The sequence below is a fragment of the Thunnus albacares genome, chromosome 23 (assembly GCF_914725855.1).
Source record: "Thunnus albacares chromosome 23, fThuAlb1.1, whole genome shotgun sequence".
Taxonomy (NCBI): Eukaryota; Metazoa; Chordata; class Actinopteri; order Scombriformes; family Scombridae; genus Thunnus; species Thunnus albacares.
In genome coordinates, this window is record NC_058128.1 from 17,295,222 (window position 1) to 17,304,838 (window position 9,617).

Genomic DNA, 9,617 nt, shown 5'->3' on the forward strand with positions numbered 1-9,617 from the left:
ACCTCTCTGAGGGGAGCTGACACACAAACACATACACACACACAAACACACATCGCAGGAGGCCGCCATCCCACGCAGGGCAGCTGAGTGAGCGAGCTAACAGCCTGTGACCACGCTGTAATTATGAGCCGTTTTCTAATTATGAAGCACTTCGGTGGTTCTGCTTCGACCATCGAAACTTTTATTTTATTTTATAGCCTGCAGGAGTGGTGACAAAAAGAAAACTAAAGGATGAAGGGAAAAAGACAGGAAAGGTTGGGGTGAGAAGGGGGGAATGAAGTCAATAAGAAAAGCTGCTGGAGAGGTTTCAGAAGTGAGAAGAAAAGAACAAACAGCGGGTAGAGTAAAGAGAGCTGACACAAGACAATGAGACAGAAACAACCGTCCTTCAGCTGCAGTCTTCTCAGCAGGGTTTTCCACCAAGAAGAGTGTCAGTGAGCTGCCTGTAAAACAGAATCATTACACCATTAACCCTCAATCCATCTTCATTTGACTGTGCTGTAAGAAACTATATCAGTAAAGAAGCCATGGAGCTTCTCAAAGTTGACTGTGGAAATGGGGTGGAGTGAGGACCAGGACCACTAAAGCATCCCTTAACCCACAAGCCAGAATCTGGGTATGGCCAAGGTTGAAGTCAACCTCTCTCTCCCCTCTCTCTCTTCTTTCTTCTCTGCATCTGTGGTTTGGTGCAGCAATGAGAGGTGACTTGTGGCCGATTGTGATTTATGTGGTGGTGGGTTCGGGTGTGCGGGACGTAGGCCGGTGGAGGGGAGAAGATGGATCCGAAGCGTGACCGAAGGAGACAATCTGATTACAGCCTTCTACCTCCTTTCATCTTCATCTTCTAACATTTGCCGGTTCACTCGCTCTTTCGCCCACGTCATGTCGCTATGGTAACCTGAAACCTGGTAAGAAGCCAAGTGTCCCGGAATGGCGACCTGATGGTCAAAGCAGAGACAGACACATGTTGAGGATGTGTTATTTTTTGTATGTGGAATCCTGTCCTCACCTTAAAGCAAGACTATGACTTTTCAAAGAACACACACGTTCTTCCACTTAAAAAAAAAAGAAAAGTTGAATTAATGAGCAATAAAATGCACCCTCATTAAATTCAATACACTCAGGGCTTTTATTGATCCTGCCTTTCTTGGTCTGGTATGAGCAGAAGCATAGGGTGGCTAATGTTAGCTTAACGTCAACTGCTTTGTAACGGACACTACTGAAGTCAGTTTGCTGATTTTACTTCTCCATCTTTGCTACTGTTATATTACATTTTATCATTTTCTTGTAATTACAACTTGCAACCGTGTGGCTGCTGTTCAGCTACAAAGTTACACAGGCTCACTCTTACAGATACAGATAAAAAGGACGGAGACAGAAAGTTGTTGTCACTGGAGTTAGTTGCATCACAATGGCGGCACATCACCAGTCTAATCCGCAAACAGACAATTCCCAAAGACGAGGCAGTAATCAGACACTTTGCAAGCCGCCTGATACACTTAAACTTGACTGAGACGACTTGGTGCTTGGATTTAACAAACTACAATTTGAGCCATTTGAAAGGTGGAGACTTTATAAAGTTGAAAGTAAGTTGGAGCTGCTGCAGCATGTGTGCATTTTCTTGAATATTTTTTTCTATTAAATGTCAGAAAAAAAAAGGATCATCATTTTTCCAGAACCCACAATGTTGTCTTAAAATCTTGTATGACCGACTATTCAAAAAGTTGGAACCACAATATCTGGCATTCTGACTTAAGAAAAATGACTTATGATTAATTGATTATCAGAATAATCACAGATTATCCGTTGATTGATTAATTTTTTTTGCTCTTACATTTGTAATGAGATGTAGCAATAAAGAATCTTGAATCCCTAATCATTTCAGTTCCGCAGGACAGTCAAAATTTGAACACATATTTGGGGAAATCATAATTCCCATTTATATCCAGATACATGTTTCAGTCTATGAAACCATTTGCAGATTTCCCCAGACGCAACAAACAAATATAAAGATGCACACATGTATGCATGCACATCAACCTCCTCGGCATACCAAGTGCTGCTGTGTTCTAACACTGCCATCAAGAGGCAGGTCAAGGTAATGGTGATGCACTTTCCTCCTTCTGCACCAGTAATAATTGAACTACAAAGATTATATTAATTTAAGCAAGACATTTTTATTTTAAAATCCCAAATCCTACTTAAGCTTTTTACTCTGCACAAGTAGGCGAGAGAGATGGATTTACTTAGCAGAATATGATGAAACAAAATGATGGAAAGTGAAGACGGTTTAACTCAATACACATATTTACATTGGCACAGACAAATGCTGACCACCTAAAAACAGCCAGTAATGATGAAGGTAAGCAGTTCTGAATGATCAGCCTGCTCTTCACTAAATCACAACACAGATATAAATATGAGGAGTGCACCATCTCATTTTCGGCCCAGAGGGACTAGTGAAATGTTGGTCTTGTGTGGATTACCTCGTTTATCACTATCATCAGTACAGTGTGTAATAGAGTGCTGCTGAGAGATGTGAAAATAGCTGACCACAGAGTGCAATCTACTCCTGACTAAGGCTTTGTTAGAGACACAAAAAAGCAAAAAAAAAAACCCTGCTTAAAAAAAAAAGGTGCTGGGAGCAGCAGTTTTAACGTCAATAAATCACTATAATTTGAGACGTTACTGACACTTTTAAAAATGAAAGTTTCAAAGTACTTCACAGTCAAGAGAGGAAACACTGACAAAATGTCACATTAATGAAACGGTGGTCAGAGAGACAGACATGAAAATTAATAAAGTTAATGAAGCATGTAGTCGTAACATCAGTTTTAGAGCTGTTCATTGTAGGAAAGATAGAGAAGTTATTTTCCCAAATGTCCTGATGCGGGTTTAAAGACAATCCTTCTCAGAACTTTAGATTAAGTTGATTATGAAATAGGCATGAGAGCAGAAAAATCAATACTGTATTTTTCTGTTGCTGAAAGGCAAGTCTGACAGCATCTTACAGATCAGTATCGACTTGTTGCAAATATTCACTGAAGCTCTGCTTAACGCTGAGCCAACGTATATATATGTTTTTATGGCTGCATCATTCCATTAAATGGAAATATTCTAGATGTCTTGTGCACCATTACGTGACATATACATATGAAAATTAAAGCTTTGTGTCTTTGAACAATGTTTGTCTACGCAGTATGAATTCGTGGGTGTGAAATCTATGAGAATGGATACGGTCTCACCTCTGAGCCACATGATGTCTACATACAGGAGACTTCAGACAGAAAAAGAAAGCCCTGATCTGACTCTTTATTCCAATGCGAGTTTAAAGATTTTCCTTAGCATTTGACACACAGATTGCAAGATTCAAAAAGGTGATCATTAATAATAATAATAGTTATTGATAGATCATTTTATCTTTACTGCACATAGTTAATAGTCAACATGTCCGTAACATCACCTTGTCCAAAATTTTAAAAAACCCAGGATACAAAGCCAGAACTCTTTTTATAGAAGCAGTAGTATTATAAATTTGAATTATTGGAGATTGATGTCATGTTTGAGGCTCAGAAGATGATAATGTTAGTGGAAGGTTTTTTTTTTATTGATGTTAATATGAGGTCTGTCATTGATAATTGGCACATTGTTGGGAAAATGAGTTAGCAACTGACCTGGAAAGAGCATTTCAGACTTCTACAAGAGCTAGAAATAAGTTCCACACTGTACTTCTCCTAATCTGTTGGATTTGGCCTTTTTCGAAAGCAATCAAACTTAATTTAATGATGATTCCCCAAACTTCACAAAACATACATATAGCAACTTTGATTTCTCATCCCCTCACACTGACAAGTAAACAGAAACATATGGATACACAGACTGATAAACATCCACACAAACACGCCACAACATTTCTGCTCATTACCCTCTGGCCTCAGCAGAGGAGCGTGTATCTGCCACGGACTCAATTACTTCCACCTTCCTTCCCTTGGATGTGACATGAATAACCACTTTATGATTACCTCTAGCTCTGTGATGCAGCACAACCCTCCCACTCAAAAGACTCTGTGTAATTAAAATCAAGACAGCAAAAAGCTTGGGAAATAACTTGAGTGTCAGGACGGAAGAAAAGAAAATGAGACGGATGGGATGGGAGATGAAGTGAGGAACCTCTGTTATCTGGATTGATTACTGAAAGAAGAGAGAGATGGACAGTGTTGGATGGAAACCTAAAGATGCACTGTGCGTACATACCAATGACAGCAAACGGCAGCGAGAAATGACTTTAATTTGGCACTTGAATACACAAAAATCATGTAATGCAGTCAGTAAACTGCACAAAGCTGGCTTATGTTTACCAGTTCCGCAGGTCTGGATGCCTCATATTTTACAAGAGCTGATTTCTTTCAAAAAAAGTCTTTTCTAGTGCCATTTAAAGAGCTGTTTTACTTCAATTTTATGTCCCTCCCAATTTAGTTTTTCCCAGTACCATGTAAGTCACCACACAACTCTCGACATCGAGGAGTTTAAATGTGTGTGGAGATTCATACCTATCTACCTCAGTTTTTTTTTTTTTTTTTAATCTTTTTCTTTGAATCATCACCTGCAGAGTGGATTTCATGCCTGAGGCTATACCAAATATTGGAAATGAACTAAAGCAAATAGTCAAAAAGACTCAATTAGTGGGATTGAGATGCTCTTCTTTGTTGCAGCTTTGTGATTTAAGTGTATGAACATAAAAATTGAGGGGCACAAATCAAACATTTCACAGCTTTGTAATTTCTAACTAGCTGTAAAACTAAACAGCGTTCACACACAAAGAGAAGAAAAGCGGTAAATCTCCCACTCATTTAGCACATCTCCACTGTCTTGTGTCAGAGAACGACAGACCAGAGCACCTGGCACAGGTGTTCTTTTATAAACATCATCTAGCTTTGTTAATTCAAACTGGCCAATCACAACAAAGATGCTGAATTAGCTCATAAGGGGAAACAGGTGTGGTGCGTCTCCCGCACTGCAAAGAACTTCAGTGTTTGTTCCCCCCAAAAATACATTTAGAAAAATGTAGGACCTAACCCTAACATCGTAGTAACAGTTTTGATAAGTTTATTTACAACTAAGGAGCTGACAAATCTTCTAATGAAAAAGAAGTTACTGGCATAACATATGACTGCATTGGAGTTCTCTCTCTAATGGACACATAAAAAACACACAGAAAAACAGACAACAAGTGACAAGATCCACAACAACTAAATAAGACAGTAAATAAATTAAATAAAACTAAACAAATACATTTGCCAACAGAGAAACTCAATATAACCCAGAAAAAGGTAAAAACATCAGCACTACAACTACCAAGATATGTAGTTTGACACTCATTATCTGTCATCACCTGAAAGATGAGGCGCACGCCGTTTCCATTGTATTTTACATTCAAAGCAATATTAATTGATCTTAATTTATAATTTTCGGCCACTTGGGGGCAGCACAAAAAGCTGTAAATGCATTTACATATTATCACCTTATAAAGTTGAAATGGCAAACTTGTCAGCAAACCGTTGTCTATTTGCACATCCCGAGCAACACCAGCACTCGTGTTTCTGATTAAAATGTTAGTCCAATATTCAGTCATCTTTTATCTCTGTTTGGATCTCCACCAACTCCTGAAGGAAATATCTGGCTCTTTAAAAGCTAAATGCTACATTATATTACATTATTATGTTCATCGGCTAGTCGCTACAATGGTTTATCAGAACTTTTTTATTATCAACAGCTGCCTGCTTCAACTGGAAACCAGGTTGGTGAGAGTGACAGTGAACCAAAACAGTAAAGTTTTGGGCCGTAAAACCAAAACAATGAACTAAAAGATGCTAAAACGCGACGTACTACAGAGCTAAAGGGAACTGTAGAGTCGGGTGATAATTCTCTGTGGGTTTGTCACTACAAACGACACCGCTCATATTACACATAGTGATTTGACCGGTTGTTAATATAAAAGATATTTATTAGTGCAGCTTTAAATAGCCTGACAGAATGTTCTCTCACAACCATCACCAGCTGGTTCTCATTTGCTTTTAAAACATCACAGGTGAAAGTGGTCATCATTTCTCACACAGAGGGAAAGAAAATTCAGTAGAGTGACACAAGTTGACATCAGCCATCTATATCCTGTCAGAACACACACACACACACACAGACACACAGACAGACACACACACACACATACACACACACACACACACATCCTCTATCCTGTGTCGTCCTTCTGGAGGACAGCAGAAATTAAGGTGCCAACAGCCAGCAGCTTTCATCAGCCTTTCCAATGTTCTTCTGGTGACAAGCAGTAGCACTCTGTATTACAAATACACACACAACACACGTACACACACACACACAGATTCCCTGTCAGATAAGCATGACCTTAGATATAATGTACACAGAGAGATGTTGTTTTCTGTCCCTGGTGCAGGAAAAATAGATGCTCTCTCCATAGCACTTGCTTTTTGTTTTAGAGAGACAAAAATAAAATTATCATATTGGACTGTAAAGTTATTGGATCATCAGGCATATAGACAATGAACCAACATGGTAATCAATGAATCACTTAATCATCATCTATAAATAACATACTGTTTATTGGAAGTACATATGGGCAGTTTCAGTTTCTCAAAATAGCTTTTGATACTTCTGTTCCTCGATTCTGATCTTGGACAAATACCATGACCTCTATTGTTGACATCAAATGAATTTTTTTTTTCTCCTGAAAATCAATCAAAGAAACACTTCATTCAAAAGCAAATATCAGTCCTCGTCTTCATCAAGGATGCACTGGTTATTAGTAATCAGGCTGGTCCATTCTCCAGCCAACGTGCCAACCTTTTACTTTCAAACACAACCCCCTTTCTTTTTCATTGAAGAGATTTACTCACGTCTAAAACAATCTAGGCTGCACCGCTAATTGTCTTCAGGGTTGGTTTTCTTTTCGGCGCTCTGCTCACCAAAACATTAATGCGAGTTGAAGCTTGCCCTTTGATGACCCAACAAATCTGTCTCTGTTCAAAGAGGCAAACATGCCTCAGCAGTCAGCGAGACAAGAGAAGAACAATTAGAACACGCTATTTAAAAACTCAAACATCATAGATACAAAGCGGCGACCATGTTCTCTCATTCGTCGAACGCCGGGTCGCGACACTGTTCAGTTATCTGCGGGAGTTATCTGCTTGATGCGTTCCCTCCCTAATCTTAAACATCTGCCAGTCAGTCACACACACACACACACACACACACACCATCCCCCTGTTCACTCCGCAGACGTGTGCCAAATAAACATCATTAAAAACAGGCGGCGGTTGCCCCAATGCGACACCCACCATGCATGTCGGGTAAACACCACAACAGCTCATTAGCATCCAAAGTCATCAAATTACACAGTGTGTGTGGTGTGTGAGTGTTTCTGAGTGTGTGTGATGACTTCTTTGCATGTGTGGGTATGTGTAGGCATCTGTTCATGCACGTCGTAGAAGTACAGTAAGAAGGAAATACAGTTTTGCGCGTTCATGTGTGTACGTGTGTGTGTATATACTCACTCAACCTCACGCATGAGTGCCTGCATGTATGTGGCTTCAAGCGATGGGGAAAACAGTTCATTGTGCAATAAGCAAACTTCTGTTAAAATATTCATGAGTGGCCTCCTCAGTGGGGCGCAGCAGGTTGAGTCAGGTCGAGCTCATTTAAACAGGAGAGTGAGCTAAAATGGGAGCAGAAGCTCTGGAGAGCAATGGTTACTTGAGGTCAGTGGTTTGAAACCTTTGCAGTAGTGATGCAAATGTTGAAATAAGAACATTTGAAGGTTTGCTTGATGATAGAAAATGTCCAAAAAAGCCTTGGTTACGTCTCAGAGTATATTCAATTTGCCAATAACATGATTCCAGGATAAGGCTGCGATGTTCTAGATTTTTCTTTTTGGCAACAACTCAAACTCCAAATCTAAGAGGTCAAACACATATTGTTTCTTTTTTTTAAGGCTCAATAATTTCCCAAAACAGCTGGCCGCTAGAGTTTTTAGCAAATATTACTCAAACAGGAGTAAATAGTATTTTTGTTAAAGACTATTTTCAGTGGCAGATTAATACAATACATTTGTTGCGCTAGTTATAGCAGTAGGATGGGGTTTTTAATCATTTTTGGACAACAATGGAGGTCAATGGCACAGGAATAAGTTATATCAGGTTTGGCACAGGCCATCATTGTTAGTAGGATCAATTCATTGTTGGTTTTGTGTCTTTTAATGGGATTTATTGACAACAAGAAAAATACATAATACCGTATTGGAAGCATTATCCTTTAAACTATTAAAGCAAGACTAAAGGCATATAAACCTATAGTTTGTTTGCTCTGGTCCAAATCAGTGGATGAGTCTGTAAACTTGGTGTATTTTCTCATTGGTTTGGTTTCTTTTCACACAGAGAAAAATCCAAGTGAACCAAAATGCAGAGACTGTCCTCCGAAGAAATACGAAACAATAGGTCATAACCTCAGTTGGCCAAAGATGACCTGTCATTAAGTTTGAGTGACAGATGCCATCTAACAGCTGTAATAATTATGACCCAGAGAAGTGGCGTAATTGGGGGTGGAGGATTGGGTGGATGGCTTAAACCAAACTTGCAAACAGTGGACTTGGCCACAGGAGACTGCTGTTTTTTTCCCATTTCCAACCACAAGTGTCACATTTACAACTGCGAGTCGGGACAGTTTTTTAAAAATCATGAATATGATCGTCCCCTAACCTTAGCCCCGTGGTTATTATTGCTGCCATGATGACAAAGGTCTCCTTACTTTAAGGAAATAGTAACAATAACCTACACCACGTTTCTCTAACCTTAACAAAGTGATCATTTTAACCCAAACCATGATCTTTCCTTAAACCTAACCGAGTGTTTTTGTGCCTAAACTTAACCACACCTTAACTAGCATTGTCAGATCATAAAACAGAATATCTTTTTAGCAGTGATTTAAAACGTTTTTGGAAAGCACAGATGAAAGATGTTGTCCTGCCGATTACTGCCAATATTAAATGAGTAAGTCAAGTAAGTAAAATTTATTTCAATCCGCTTATTGGTCAGATGTGTCTGGGGCGGTACCAAAATCATAAACACAGGAAGATGGTCTTGAAGAAGGTGTCCTGGCCAAAAATAGTTTTCCAGCTAGCTGCTAGCAACTGTTGATTTCACTCATCTGCATCCCAGTACGCAAAGCACACCTAGCTACAGGAACTATTGAGCTCAAACTCGCAAAGTACGCCTTGTAGGTGGGTCGGATTTAGACCAGACTGAGACTCTCTTGAGTAATTTGACATCATCATTAGGTGACCTGGCTCACAAGCTTGCTGACATGAGCTAACATTAGCCACCATAAGCTACTGGTAATATTAGACTAAGTGGAGGAGCTCCAAGTGTATTCATTAAGCAAAGGGTACATTTTATTGCTTATGAACTGAACTTTTCATTTGTAAAAGGAAAACTGTGGTATTTCTTCTTTGAGGAGTTACCTTAAATGAAAGAAATATTAAATTCGAGAAAATCTTATTTGCAATAATAATGTGGCTATAGGTCTCTATG